This window comes from Suncus etruscus, chromosome 4 (genome assembly GCF_024139225.1).
Source record: "Suncus etruscus isolate mSunEtr1 chromosome 4, mSunEtr1.pri.cur, whole genome shotgun sequence".
NCBI lineage: Eukaryota > Metazoa > Chordata > Mammalia > Eulipotyphla > Soricidae > Suncus > Suncus etruscus.
The window spans coordinates 51,381,440-51,398,358 of record NC_064851.1 but is presented as its reverse complement, the minus strand read 5'-3'; positions in this window follow the sequence as shown (position 1 = coordinate 51,398,358).

The window sequence follows — 16,919 nt, the reverse complement described above, 5'->3', positions numbered from 1 at the left end:
TATGAGAATGTGGAGGGAGGGTGCATGCACTCACTTTATAAATGTCCTAAAGGCATCAGCTTAAATTTCAGCATACCTGCAATTTTGGTTACATTGGTGCCTCTGCAGAGCTCCATGATTGAGTGAATAAGCAGGCCATTGGTGAAGTTGTGGTTGGTTCAGTTGGTGTGGCTTTAGCAGAGTGAGTACTCAGCATACCACCTCAAGATTGCCAGTTTTAGCTGCATGACCAGTGGTTTCATGATTTTTAATGACTTGGTATACATCTCTTTCAGAATAGAGTGAGTCTATGGTGTTGGCCAAATGCAGACATGACTGCATTTCTGGTTGACTGGTTTTTTAAATTTCTTTTACTCTGTAAATTTTCCTTAGTCAACAATGGACAGATAATTTTCTTTGAATGAAAATGACCTGAGAATTCCATATAGCTTGAGATTCCATCCGTGCCATCTTTTTTTTTTTTTTTTTTTTTTTTTTTTTGTGGTTTTTGGGTCACACCCGGCAGTGCTCAGGGGCCACTCCTGGCTCCATGCTCAGAAATTGCTCCCGGCAGGCACGGGGGACCATATGGGACGCCGGGATTCGAACCAATGACCTTCTGCATGAAAGGCAAAACGCCTTACCTCCATGCTATCTCTCCGGCCCCTCGTGCCATCTTATATGCCCCCCAGCACCACCTAGAGTAATGAAATCCCAAAAAATGACAGACGTGGCTCCAAAACAAAGTTATCATTACCTCCAACCCTTCAGTATTTGTTGAAGAAATAAACTGATTTGTTCTCCTTCCAAAATGTGCTTATAGCTGATTTCATCCATGAGATGTATTTGACCACATTCCTTTATCCTCTTTATTCCTGTTGACTAAACGCATAGAGGTGCATATACAGTCAGCTTCTAATTTTATGACAATTTATTGACATATCATCAATTCCATCAAAGTATCACAGACATTATATACTACTATACTATATTACCAAGGTCAAATTCTTATTCCCTATTTTACTCACTCATCTTTTGGGGGAGGAACTTTTGAATTTAGAAACCATTGTACTAGTCCTCAGTAATATAAAAGCTGTTGAGTACCTCTGCTGAGGGAGTGCAGAGTGCAAAACTATAGGTCTAAAATGGCAAGCAGACATTGACAGGTAGATTATGGGGCTGAATCTCAGCAACAGATCCAAGTGCATTCAGGAATCTGAATAAATCTAATGCACAAGTAATGCAGTGACATTTGTATTAGCCTGATAGCTATGTGGGCAAAAGTGTAACTTGAAATAAGTGCTAATGTCACTTCTTATTTATTATCTTTGGGGTAATTTCATTCCCACTAGGGACTAGCCAATTCTCACTAGGGAATTGACTGATCATTCCCACTAGGGACTAGGGGATTTAAACCCTCCCTGGGCAAAGGTTGTTGGAAAGCAGTGCAAATTGTAGCTAGAAAAACTGGGGTGATTGGGAGGAATGGATAAGCACCAGCAACTCATTTGTCCACTCATTCACAGAGACAGAAATCATAACTCATTGCAAAGGCACTGTCTGACTCAAATATTACTCCAGGAGCTGAGTAATCTTGGGAGATCTGTCTAACCTTCTTAAATTCTACTTAGACTCTCTCTGTAAAACAGTAAGCATAATATTTATAATAACAAGGCACACACAAAATTCAAGAGCAGTTTCCTTTGGGTGACTGCAGCTGGGGAGTAGTGTAGATAAGGAAAAGTATAAGTACACAAATAATGAAAAAAGAGATAGTATGAAGTACACTGAAGATTCTAAAGCTAGGGGTGAGTTTAGAGTGGGACAGCCTTATCTTAGCCATAGTGTCTAAGTATGGATTGACTTTCATCCATGGCAGATAGTATCCTTACTAGATTAAAGTATACTTTGCTTCTCCATTGTAACATCTTGGAGTCTAATTTGATGAAAAAAGTGAAGAATATAAAGACATTTCAGTTTCTAAAGTGAAGATAGAGATCTACTAAAAAGACCTCAGAATATTCTTGACTGAAGGTAGTGGGGTGGATGTTCCTGGCCTCCCCTTCCTTTATGTAAAGTCAAACCCTCTTGGGTTTGTTGGCCCAGCAGAACTCAGCTCTTTGGTTTAGAGGTCAGAATTTGATTGTTTCATCTGTAGTGACATATGGGTCAGCTATATTCTACAGTAAGTATAAAGCATAATTAGAGTACAAGCATAATTAAAAAGAAGCACCCTGATCTTACATAGATAATCATGTTCTGAAGATTTGAGCTTCTGAAAGCAACACTATTTCTTCAAAGGTAAACTGCTCAGCATTTGTTTCCAAGCAGTACTACAGCTTCTTCTGGAACCAGAGGGATTATTTCTTCCATCAGGATTTCTGGCACTGATGGAGGTGAAATAAAATATAGCCAACCATTCATTTGTGCAAAAGGTGGATTTTTGCCAAGCCTCTCTGTTAAGACATTGCACCATGGAGCATGTAATTGGTACTGAATTGGTGAAGGGAAGGTTGTCCAGAGGACAGATTTTATTTTTTAAAATTAATATCATTATTTAAGCATCATGATTACAAACATGCTTGAAGTTGGGATTCAGTTATAAAAAAGGATATCCCATTCACTAGTGCAACATTCCCACCAGCAATGCCCCACATCTCCCTCCTCTTTCACCCCTGCCTGTATTTGAGACAGTCATCCTATTTTTCTTACTACCATTGCCATAATAGCTGTCAGTGTAGTTATTTCTCTAACTGAACTCATAACTCTTTGTGGTAAGCTTCATACTGTGAGTCAGTCCTTCCAGCCCTCATCCCTATTGTCTCGGCATATTATTACAATAATTTTTTTTTCTTAAATTCCATAGATAAGTGAGACTATTTTGTGTTTATGTCTGCCATTCTGACTTATTTCACTTAACATAATAGTTTCCAGGTCCATCATGTATAGGAAAAATTTGTGATCATTTATTTCTGACAGCTGCATAATATTCCATTGTGTGTATATGTACCAGAGTTCCTTTTAGCCACTCATCTGTTGTTAGGTATCTGTGTTGTTTCCAGATTCTGGATAATGTAAAGGAACATAGATGTTCAGAAGGCATTTTGTATTGCGTTTTTGTGGCCCTAGTGTATATCCCTAGAAATGATATGCTATATCATATGGGATCATATGGGAGCTCACTTTCTAGTTTTTTGAAGAATATTTATTTATTTATTTTTTTGGTTATTTTGGGCCACACCCGGCGGTGCTCAGGGGTTACTCCTGGCTGTCTGCTCAGAAATAGCTCCTGGCAGGCACAGGGGACCATATGGGACACCGGGATTCGAACCAACCACCTTTGGTCCTGAATCGGCTGCTTGCAAGGCAAACACCGCTGTGCTATCTCTCCGGGCCTGAAGAATATTTATATAGTTTTTCATAAAGGCTGGACTAGATGAGATCTGCACCAACAGTAAATGGGAGTTCCTTTCTCTCCACATCTCTGCCAGCACTGATTGTTCTTATTCTTTGTTATGGGTGCCAGTCTCTGTGGCATCAGATGGTACCTCATTGTTGTTTTGATTTGCATCTCCCTGATGATGAATAATGTGGAGCATTTTTTGTGTCTTTTGACTATTTGTATTTCTTCTTTGAGGAATTGTCTATTCATTTTTTCTCCCCATTTTTGATGGTATTCAATGGTTTTCCTTGTTAAGTTCTGTCAGTAACTTATATATCTTGTATATCTTGTATATAACTTGTATATCTTAGATATTATCCCCTTATCTGATGGGTATTAGGTGAATAGTTGCTCCCACTCTGTGGGTGGCCTTTGTATCATAGTCACTATTTTCTTTGAGGTGCAGAAGCTTCTCAACTTAATATAGTCCCATTTGTTTATTTTTGCTTCCACTTGTTTGTAGAGTGCTATTTCTTTCTTGAAGATGCCTTTACTCTCAATGTCATGGAGTGTTTTACCTACTTTACGAAATAAAAGAGAACACAAGGAAGTGGAAATGTAAATTCTTTTCATGAATTGCAAGAATTAACATAATTGAAATGGCAATATTTTCCAAACATACAAATTTAATGCAATCCTTCTAAGGATATACAATACATTTTTCAAAAAGTGGATCAACACTCTTGAAATTCATTTGGAACAATAAATACCCATGAATAGCTAAAGCAACCAGTAGGTAAAAGAAGGTGGTGGGGGCATCAACTTTCCCCAACTTTAAATTTACTACAAAGCAATAGCCATTAAAGTAGCATGGCATATGAATAAAGATAGACCCTCAGATCAGTGGAGTATCTTGAGTATTCAGAGAATGTTCCTCAGACATACAATTAATGAATCTTTAATAAAGGGGCAATAAACGGAAAATGGAGCAAGGAAAGCCTCTTTAACATGTGGTGTTGGGATAACTTGTCAGCTGCATGTAAAAGAGTGAACTCGGACCTCCATCTAACACCATGCACAAAGGTCAAATCCAAATGGATTAAAGACCTTGATATCAGACCTGGAACCATAAGGTATACAGGTTTCTTTTTTATAAGCCCCAATTCAGAGATCTAGCTCCACTGCCTGCATTAGACTCACATTTCGTGAATCTGACAGCCTTTGGTTTGAATTGGATTGGAAGTTTGAGGAGGCATTGCAGCAGCTGAGCGCGTTATTGTCACCCTCTCACCCGATGCTTACTTTCCTTTCTTTTAAATCCTCAGTTCCACGAGGTTTAAAATTCTCAATCTTTTTCTTCTTTCTTTCTTTCTTTCTTTCTTTCTTTCTTTCTTTCTTTCTTTCTTTCTTTCTTTCTTTCTTTCTTTCTTTCTTTCTTTCTTTCTTTCTTTCTTTCTTTCTTTCTTTCTTTCTTTCTTCCTTCCTTCCTTCCTTCCTTCCTTCCTTCCTTCCTTCCTTCCTTCCTTCCTTCCTTCCTTCCTTCCTTCCTTCCTTCCTTCCTTCCTTCCTTCCTTCCTTCCTTCCTTCCTTCGTTGGTTCCTTCTTTCTTTGTTTCTTTCTTTCTTTCTTTCTTTCTTTCTTTCTTTCTTTCTTTTTCTTTTGGTTTTTGGGCCACACCCATTTGACGCTCAGGGGTTACTCCTGGCTATGTGCTCAGAAATCGCCCCTGGCTTGGGGAGACCATATGGGACGCCAGGGGATGGAACCATGGTCCGTCCTACGCTAGCGCTTGCAAGGCAGACACCTTACCTCTAGCGCCACCTTCCCAGCCCCTTCCTTCTCTCTCTCTCTCTCTCTCTCTCTCTCTCTCTCTCTCTCTCTCTCTCTCTCCCTCTCTTTCTTCTTTATTTTTTCTTTATTCTTATAGTGTTACTGTGAAGTGTTTTGCAGCTGCTGAAAGATTATAAGGAAAAATTATCAAGGCAATAAAGGAAAACACCCAAATAAACATCTCAATATCAAAAGTAGACACCAAACATTCTCTTCCTTAAGTATCAATCATAGTCTTCTTTAATCCTGAATTTTAATGTTGTGTTTCTGGATTTTCTTTGTCCTTCTTCCACTTATTCATCCAGAAACTATAATTTATTTTGCATGCTTTAAAATTTATATAGAAGCTTTACACAGATTATATTAGTCTCATCTAATTTTATTCACCTAATAACTGTCTGAGATAAGTCCATGTGGTCACATTGAGCTGTAGATTTTTTATTTTAATGATCAATAGTATTTCATTGTTAAGGCACCCCCTCAATACTATAGTCATTCTATTGTTGCTAGATGTTTGTGTTTTACAATTTTATTTATAACAATAATTCTGCAGGAACAGTTTTATGTAGTTTGATTTAAGATCCTTTGCTTTGAAAACTATGTTTTATATTTGGGCACAAAAAACTTTGGAACATTGATATGCAGGGAGTTGTGTATTTAGGTTACAATATCTCTCTCTCTCAAGCTTATCACTCAGTTTGTGGGTGGAAGGGTCTCTGAGTCACTCTGAATAGAAGTTTCCCAATAAAATGAAGGAAAAAAAGAAGCAAGAATTTGCAAGCAGAATTAAGAGAACAACTTGAAAGGACACAGGACTGGAGATCAAAGATTCCTTCTTATTATTTGCTTTTGATGTTAACATAACTGCTCACATTGCAGTAATTAATTAACTTATCTGCTGAGTTTACAGTATTCTCCACCTACCATCTTCTAATCAACCAACATCATCACTTTTTTTTTTTTAACAAGTTCAAGGTTGAGGGTGTTTGTGGCTGGCTGCCTCAGGCATTTGTGCTGATGGAATAGTTGTTGGGATGAGCTTTGAAGTCTGCTTTTAGTGACTTAAAATAAGATAGTTGAAAGGAGAGGTCTGGAACCATTATCACAGGCTGACTCCACGACTGTTTATAGGCTTGTTGAAGAAAGTGGAGTATTTATTTATTTATTTAAAGAAAATGCATCACATAGTTGACATAGTTGATTATAATACATTTGTTTCCAGATAAGTGAAAGCAAACATGTAAAAAAATGGAAGAAAAGAAAAATAAAAAAACATAAAAAGAAAAAATACAATAATAGTAAGTATGTTTGTAAAAATTATTGCATCCGATTAATTGTCATTAATACAATGGCAGAAGCTTTAGTAAGCTATTGTCTGCTTGTTAAATTGGGTGTTCCTTTATGGATGATATCATCAAACAAATGAAGTTATCCAGAAATTCAAAGCACTACAACTTTTAGGGGTATGCACTCAGCTGCTAGGCCTCCTGGAAGAAGGAGCCCTGGTAATATTAACCCTAAAACTGGTATACCTGAAGTGTGGTCAAATTATCTCTCTCAACATCAATGGACTAATTATACCTATTATGAGACACAAAGTCGCAAAATGGATCAAAAGCTGAATCTAAACTTCAGCTGCCTACAAGAAACACAAGTGAATAGTCAGAACAAAGATAGACACAAAAATCAAAAGCTGGAGGAAAATCATTAAAATAAACAACTCCCTTAAAAACTGGAGTGGCCATATTAAAAATAGATGACAGTTTAGACTCAGATACATTACTAGAGAAAAAGATGGACACTTCATACTAATCAAATTATATATACAGCAGGAAGAAATCACATGTCTGAATATATACGCACCCTAGGAGGTACCAGCAAAATATTTAATACAATTGATGACATACCTGAAATAAGACATTAATAGCAAAAGATTAATAGTGGGAGACCTCAAAACTGCTTTGTCATCCCTTGATAGGTCAACCAGGCTGAAACCTAACAATATACTAACTCTAAAAAGAGAAATGGAGAAACTGGATTATTCTATCTATCTATCTATCTATCTATCTATCTATCTATCTATCTATCTATCTATCTTCTATCTATCTATCTATCTATCTATCTATCTATCTATCTATCTATCTATCTATCTATCTATCTGACACTCCAATGCCAGAAAACTGGATGCACATTCTTCTCCAATGCACATGGGTCATTCTTCAGGATAGAACATATGATTGTCCAGAAAACATATCTCTATAAAGTCAAGAAGCTAGAACTTGTATGGACTACCTTCTCATATCATTAGGCACTGAAATTAGAAGTAAAATACAAAGGGACATAGAAGAAAAACTTTAACACGCGGAAATTCAACAGCTCACTACTGAACAATCAGTGGGTCTGAGATAAAATCAGAGAGGAAATCAAAACATTCCTGGAATCAAATGACTATGAAGACACTAATTACTAGAATTTATGGGACATGGCAAAAGTGGTTCTAAGAGAAAAGTTTATAGCTCTGCAAGCATACATTAGAAAGGAAGAAGGGGCCTACATAAAAAGCTTAATGACACAGCATCTAAAATTAGAAAATGACCAACAAAAGGAACTAAAAAATAGGTAGGCAGAAAAAAGTAACAAAGTTTAGAGCAGAAATCAGTGAAGTGGAATAAACCCGAAATAAAAATTAAAAAAAAGCAATAATTGGTTTTTTGAAAAAATTAACAAGATTGATAAACCACTAGCAAAATTCACAAAGAAATGGAGAGAGAAACTTAATAAACCGGATTAGAAATGAAAAAGAGGCGCTAACTACAGATACTTCAGAGATTCAAAGGGTAATTAGAGATTACTTTGAGAAACTCTATGCCATGAAACATGAGAATCTAGAAGAAATGAATACATTCTTGGACTCTTATAATCTTCCTTGGTTAAACCAGGATGATATAGCATATCTAAACAGGCCCATCACTACTGAGTTTATTAAAATAAAAAGTCATCAAAAGTCTTCCCCAAAACAAAAGCCAAGGACAGATGGATTCACTAATAAATTCTTTCAAAACTTTCAAGAGGAACTACTAACTACAAATCTTTCTCGGGCTCTTTCATAAAATTAAAGAAATAGGGGCCAGTGAGATAGCACAGTGGCGTTTGTCTTGTAAGCAGCTGATCCAGGACCTAAGGTGGTTGGTTTGAATCCCAGCATCCTATATGGTCCCCTGTGCCTGCCAGGAGCTATTTCTGAGCATTTAGCCAGGAGTAACTCCTGAGCATCACCGGGTGTGACCCAAAAACAAACAAAAAAAATTGAAGAAACAGGAATACTTCCAATCACCTCAATACAAAAACATACAAAGATGCTGTCAAAAAAGAAAATTACAAATCAGTATCCCTGATGAACACAGATGCAAAGATCCTCAATACAATTCTAGCAAATAGGATTTAATGCCTCATCAAGAAGGTCATTCAGCACGACCAAGTATGTTCACCCCAGGAATGCAAGGAAGGTTTAATATCCATAAATCAATCAACATTATACACACCATATCAACAGAAAATAAAAACCATATGATCATATTAATGGATGCAGAGAAAAAAATTCTATAAGGTCCAACACCCATTCTTGATAAAAACTTCCATCAAAATGGGAATGAAAGGAACTTTTCTCAGTATAGTCAAGAGCATCTACTACAAGCCAATGGCAAATATTATTCTCAAGGGAGATAAACTAAAAGCCTTTCCTCTAAAATTTGGTACAAGACAAGGCTGCCCTCTTTCACCACTCCTATTCAACATAGTGTTGGAATTTTTGCCATAGTGATTAGGAAATAAAAAGATATCAAGGGCATCCAGATAGGAAAGGAAGAAGTCAATTTCTCACTGCTTGCAAATGACATACTATATTTAAAAAACCCTAAAGACTCTACCAAAAAGCTTCTAGAAACAATAGATTCATATAGCAATGTGGCAAGCTACAAATTTAACACACAAAAATCAATAGACTTCTTATACAATAATAATGATAGAGAAGAAATGAACATTAAAAATCCCATTTACATTAGTGCCCCACAAACTCAAATATCTTGGGGTCAACTTAACTAAAGAGGTGAAGGACCTATACAAAGAAATCCACAAAACCCTGCTTCAAGAATTAAGAGGACACATGGCAATGGAGACACATTCCTGCTCATGGATTGGCAGGATTAACGTAATTAAAATGGCAACACTCCCCAAAGCATTGTACAGATTCAATGCAATACCTCTAAAGATACCCATGACATTCTTCAAAGAAGTGGATCAAGCCGGAGAGATAGCATGGAGGTAAGGTGTTTGCCTTTCATGCAGAAAGTCATTGGTTCAAATACCGGCATCCCATATGGTCACCCGAGACTGCCAGGAGCGATTTCTGAGCATGGAGCCAGGAGTAACCCCTGAGTGTTGCCAGGTGTGACCTAACCCCCTCCCCCCAAAAAAAAGAAGTGGATCAAACACTTCTGAAATTCATTTGGAACAATAAATACTCAAAAGAAAAAGAAATACTCTTAATACATGAAGTACAAGCGGGGGCGTGAGCCCCCCCACGGTTCTGTAGTTTTTGGATGCCTAGGGAGGAATTTCTCACCCCCTCCCCCCAGGGCCCGATTAACCAGGCGTGGCCCTGAAGACCCGCCTGGTGTGGGGGGAATCTTGTTCGCCTGGACTAAGTGGTCAGCCCAGGGGTCCTATGGCTAGCTGTCCTGCCCGGAGCCCCCAACATACCAGTCAAACACTCCAGAAATCCTGGCATGTGGAGTGTTCTGAGCCCAGCCGTGCCTCTGTAGTTTTTGGATGCCTAGGGAGGAATTTCTCAATATGTTTTGCATATACAGAATGTTCATTTTGCATTCTGCCCTTTCCATACCCCTACGAAGCTCTTTTTTACTCCTTAACTCTCTAACCCCCTCCCAAACGTCACTAACCTACATTACTCTTTTTAACTTTAGTAGTGTACAATCCTAATCACAGTGCAAAACTGTGCATTGTGTATGACAACCCCAAACTGTTTCAAGATACATATAATGGACACGTATTTCTTTAGAATATTTTGTGTTTCTTCTCTGACAGCTATAATTCTTACTAAATGTTGTCTTATACAGTGACTATTCTAACCACTTTATATCTTCTTTTTTTGAGGTGTTTAACGAGGAATTTTGGTGAAAGAGTCCCCCAGTTTAATGCTTATGATTGAACCATATCATGGGAATAATTGGAATTGTTCTTATGGCCTCCATATGCAACAATAACACCACGTGGCATTGCTTCTTATTTGCATAGACACATTAAAATGGGAAAATACTATACATACAAATAAGATCCTATCTAATAGAGATTGGAACACACAAATCTTGTAGTGCAAAGGGACCTTACATCCTGAACATTGACATAACGACCTGGCACAGACCTCAGAAGAAAGGGCATTTTCCATTCTCCCCTGAACCAGGGAAGCCATCCACAAAACATCCAGGCTGGTCTATAACATCACCTGGAAGCAGTCCTCTACCATGGAAGACCCTACACTGCTCAGGCATCGACCTGCTCAAAAGAGACTTCCCTTAAAACTGAGAAGACTTAACAACAACAACGACCTGCTTACAGGACAGGGCTCCCTGCATTGCCCTTTGATTGTGAGGTGAAAGGAGAGGACGCTCCACATCCTGACTTCAATGTAGGATATGAAGATTCCAGGATCTTTAATACAGAAACATGATACCAACAAAGAGACTGTATGAAAAATAAAAGTGTGTTGGCACTACAGACAATGTCTTGGATTGGACGATCTAGCTTGCCTGGAGCCTAGAGTTGGTCTTGTGCCAGGAAACTTCAGGGGTCTGGTCTCTTTGTATTTAGGCCAAGGTTATTTCTTTCCATGTCCCTCATATTTTGGTGGGCTTATGCAAACAACAATTGCCACTCTAATACCATTTTTACTGTGCTCCTTTGACTCTAATCCTTAAAAAGAACTCACTTAAAATTTGAGGTTAATTTACGCTAATATGCATGTATATGGAAATGTAAGAAAATACTATGCCTGTAATGTTTAAGGAGCTACATAAGTTTTATGGCTTTGGATTGCCTTGTGTGCTGTTAAGAAATATTATAATGTGTTACAATCTGGGGACTTGAGGGACAAAGTAATTGTACATGGATTCTGTCTTAATGTTCTTTGGCTGAAATTTCAAAGTTAAGATATCAGCAAGGGGACTTCTGAGAATTATGTTATGGTGATTGTCCTTCCACTGTAACTTTACCTTGTCCTCTTTCTTTGCATCCTTGTTCTCATAATTAAAAATAAAAATTAAAAAAAATACTCAAGAATTGTTAGAGTGACCCTTGGACAAAGAAATATGGGGGCATCACTCTCCTCAACTTTAAACTGTATTACAAAGCTATAGTCATTAGAATATCATGGTACATGAATAAAGACAGACACTCAGATCAGTGGAATAAACTAAAGTATTTAGAGAATGATCCCAAGAAATACAATCAATTAATCTTTGATAAAGGGGCAATAAATTAAAAATGGAGCAGGGAAAGCCTCTTCAACAAGTGGTGTTGGCGAAACTGTTAGCCACTTGCAAAAAAGCGAACTCAGACCTCCATCTAAGACCATGCAGAAAAGTCTAATTCAAATGGATTAAAGACCTTAATATCAGGCCTGATACCATAAGGTTTATAGAACAACAGGTAGGTAAAACAGTCCACACATTAATATTAAAGTCATCTTTAAGGAGGAAATGCACTCTCTAAACAAGTTGAAGCATAGATAAACACTATATTAAGTATAGAAGCTTTTGTACATCAAAGGAAATAGTACATAGGATTTAAAACCCACTCACAGCAATGGAGAAACTATTCACCCAATACCCATCAGACAAGGGGATAATATAGAAAATAAACAAGATACTGACAAAACTTAACCAGAAAAAACATCTAAATCCATCAAAAAATGAAGAAAATAAATGAAAGACCCCTTGTCAAAGAAGAACTACAAATGGCCAAAGGCACATGAAAAAAATGCTCAGCACCACTAATCATCAGGGAGATGCAAATCAAAACTACAATGAGGTACATCTTATGCTACAGAGACTGTCGCACATCTCAAAGAACAAAAACAATAAGTTCTGGCAGGGATGTGGGGATAAAGGAACTCTCATTCATTGCTGGTGGGAATGTTGTCTGGTCCAGCCTTTATGGAAAAAATATGGAAATTCTACAAAAACTGGAAATTAAGCTCCCATATGACCCCACCATACTACACCTAGGAATATATCCTTGGACCACAAAAGCACAATACCAGAATCCCTTCCTCACATCTATATTTATTGCAGCTCTATTTACAATAGCCAGAATGGAAACAACCAAGAGGCTTTTCAACAGATGAATACTCATGAAACCATGGTGTGTATATATATATATACATATAATGAAATAATATGCAGCCATCATTAGAAATGAAATCATGAGATTTTCTTTACTTGGATGTACATGGAAACCATTATGCTGAGTGAAATAAGCCAGAGAGAAAGAGAGAGACAGAATAATCTCAGTGATCTATGGGTTTTAAGAAATATAAAAGAAATTATTTTTATAATCTATAGAGATGAGGGCCAGAAGGACTGGCTCATGATATAAAGCTTATCACAAAGAGTGGTGAGTACATTTAGAAAAATAACTATACTAACAGGCAGGGAATGGGGGAGGAGGAAGATAGGGGGCATTGGTAGTGGAAATGTTGCACTGATGAAGAGGGGTTGTTTTGTCTGACTGAAACCAAACTACAATCATGTTTGTAATAAAAATATAAAAATTAAATAAAAATTAAAACTACTGTAACATATTAAAAAGATGAAAAATATCTGGAGGGGCCATATTGGTATCTGATGAGATAAACATTAGACTCAGAAAAGCTATAAGGGACAATATGGCATTTCATACTAATCAAGGGATATGTACAACAGGAAAAATTACACTACTAAACATATACACACCCAATGAGGAACTAGCAAAATATTTATACAATTGTTGACACATCTGAGAGAAGACATCAATGCAACACAATAATAGTGGGAGACCTCTGCACATGGGTCATTCTTCAGGATAGACTACATACTAGGCCAAAAAACATATCTCCATAAAATTAAGAGGATAAATATAGTAAAATCAACCTTCTAAGTCTTAGATCACAGTGCACTGAAATTAGAAGTGAGTTATCAACAAAAGGAACCCAAAATAGGTAGGCAGAAGGAAATAACAAAGCTTAGTTCAGAAATCAATGAATTGGAAATCCAAAAAAACAATCCAAAAGATTAACAAAAAAAAAGTTCTTATTTTTAGGAAAAACAAAGAAGATTGATAAACCATTAGCAAAACTCACAAAGAAATGAAGCGAGAAACTTAATTAAACAAATTAGAAATGAACAGGGGAAGATCACTACAGCTACTACAGAGATTCCACAGGTAATTAGAGACTACTTTGAGAAACTCTATGCCACAAAACATGAGAACCTGGAAGAAATGGCTAAATTCTTGGACTTTTATAATCTTCCACGGTTAAACCAGGATGATCTAGCATATTTTAACATACCCATCACTAGTGAGTAAATTAAAATGGTCATCAAAATTCTTCCCTAAAACAAAAGCCCAGGCCTAGATAGATTCACTAAGAAATTATTTCAAACCTTTCAAGAGGAACTACTACCAAAACTATTCATGAAATGAAGAAACAGGAACACTCCCAAGTAGGTTTCATGAAGCGAATATCATCTTGATACCCAAACCAAACAAAGATGCTATAAAACAAAAACAAAAACAAAACTATAGGCCAATAATACCTGATGAACACAGATGCAAATATCCTCAACAAAATCCTGGCAAATAGGCTCCAATGCCTCATCAAGAAGCTCATTCATCATGACCAAGTAGTTTTCATTCCAAGAATGCAAACATAATTAAACATATGTAAATAAATCAACATAATACATTATATCAATAAAAAGAAAAATAAACCCCTATGATTATATCAATAAATGTAGAGAAAACATTTGATAAGATACATTTATTTTTGATTAAAACTCTCATCAAGATGAGAATGAAAGAAAGTTTTCTCAATATAACCAAGGTCATCTACCACAATGCAATGGCAAATATTATTCCCAGCAGAGATAAACTAAAAGCCTTTCTTCTAAAATCTGGTAGAATATAAGACTCTCTTCTTTCTCCACTACTATTTAAAATAGTGCTGGATGTCTTGCCATAGCGATTAGGCAAGAAAAAGATATCAAGGGCATCCATATAGGAAAGGAAGAATTCAAGCCCTTACTGTTTGCAAAAAAAATTTTCTATTTACTGAAAAGATTTTAAAATACTTAATTGAGTCTGTATCTCTCTTGGTATTTTTAACTTAAAACTAAATAATATTTGTTTCTTACTTTAGAAGGAGACTATGTCCTGAATATCTCAAGACAACTAACTCCAGAGGTTCAAAAGTAATTAGATGCTTTTATGGACCACCTCCGGATGTCCTATATTACTTGCTTTACTGCTAGAGAGAAGGTATGGCTATTGCTTTTTTCAATACTACAATCATCATGAGATGTTATTGTTCAATTATAAGGACACTGAAGTGGATATGCCTACATAACAAACAAGATTGCACAATCATGCCATACATGGAACTAATAGCTAATTTAATAATCAAAGAAAGGCTGCGTACTCACACTTTATTGGAAAATGATTCTGATATCATCATTCTGTTGTTATTAAAAAAGAAATAGAATCAAAAGTAATACTCAATGAAGTTCTTCAAAAAACTTAGGCTGACTTCTCAGGAGAACTTTCTTCACACAATCCAGCAGGAAAAAATGAGACTTTTTAGGAGGACACCTTTCATAATTTCTTCCACAATTCATACCTCCCCTATTCCTAGACATGCCCGTGTTTTATATTGATGGCTCATTCTTAGAGGAAATAGAAGATATTTGACCAATCTCTGACTACAACAGTATGTACCAATTACAACCCTGCACAACAAATAGAACTTGCCACCTTAATTTATCTACTATTACATGTGTCAGCCCTTGTAATATCTTGTGACTCATTTTATGTTGTTGCTCTTTTCTCAGAAATTGTCACTATATTCATAAATGCTCACAATCCTGTGGTACAATTTTTTTTTATTTTGGGCCACACCCAGTGATGCTCAGGGGTTACTACTGGCTATGCACTCAGAAATCACACCTGGCTTGGGGGACCATATGGGACTCTGGAGATTAAACTGCAGTCTATCCTGGGTCAGTCACATGCAAGGCAAACACCCTACCACTGCACCATAGCTCTGGTCCTGGTACAATATTTTCTTACACGACTGCAAGGCATATTATAAAGATGCACAGAAACTATTTTCATTATGCATATAAAATCTCATTCTAGTTTCATGGTCTAATGTCTAAAATACAATTACAAATATGTTTGTCATCCTGGTGCTTAAATAAATTATTTTTATTTAAAATATTTTTTCTCTTTTTTAATATATTTGTTATTCTTTTCTTTAATAATAACTTTGCTCTGACTTACCTGAAAACAAATATTCAATGACGTCAAGTATGTAATGCATTTTCTTGAAATAAAGTAAAAATTAAAAATATCTATAATTAGGGCCCGGAGAGATAGCACAGCGGTATTTACCTTGCAAGCAGCCAATCCAGGACCAAAGGTGGTTGGTTCGAATCTCAGTGTCCCATATGGTCCCCCGTGCCTGCCAGGAGCTATTTCTGAGCAGACAGCCAGGAGTCACCCCTAAGCACCGCCGGGTGTGGCCCAAAAACCAAAAAAAAAAAATAAAATAAAATAAAAATAAAATAAAAAAGAATATCTATAATTAGGCCAAATTGAGAATTTTTTAAGATCTTATTTATAAAACAATGTGGCTCCTAATGCAGGAAGTAAGAATTGAAGACAAAGCCAAAAACAAAACTACTTGCTTTTTTTTGCCTGGATGTTTATAAGGATGTAGTGTTCCCTGCTGCTCTAGTGGGTATAAAATGCACAGTTGTGTATATTTTAGAATTTATTTGGACATTGCAAACTCTAAAGAAATGAATCTTGGTGACTAATAGGAAACATAAAACAAATGTTCCTTTCAAGATGTATGTGTCAACAAGTTATATAATCATAAAGTTACTTTTATAAACCAGTTTTTTATTACTTCTCAGAGTAATTTCGCTTGCTTTCCCTCTTCTCCAAATTAAAATTTCTACCAGAGAAGGCTCAGTAAGAAATCTTAGATTCTGGGACCAATCCATTGCTGATCATTCTACTGGGAAAGATTTATTGATCCTACTGGGAAATCTTATCTTTCAAAGTGTTTCAGTTTATCTGAACAGAAAATGACTGATCCATAAATCTGAGTTAAATGCAATTCTGTTAATATTTTTTCTTTCTTGTTTGTGATTCTTATTTCTTTGGGTGCTACACACACTGTACTCATGGGTTACTCATGATTTTTTGATTTTCTGTTCTTTGATTTCTGCTCTAAGCTCTATTATTTCCATCCATCTTCATGTTTTTGGTTCATTTTGTTCATTATGTCCCAATTTTATAAACTGTGCCATTAAGTTATTTATGTAGGGCCATTATTTCTTTCTGATGTGTGCTTTGGAAGCTATAAATATTCCTCTTAGTACTGCTTTAG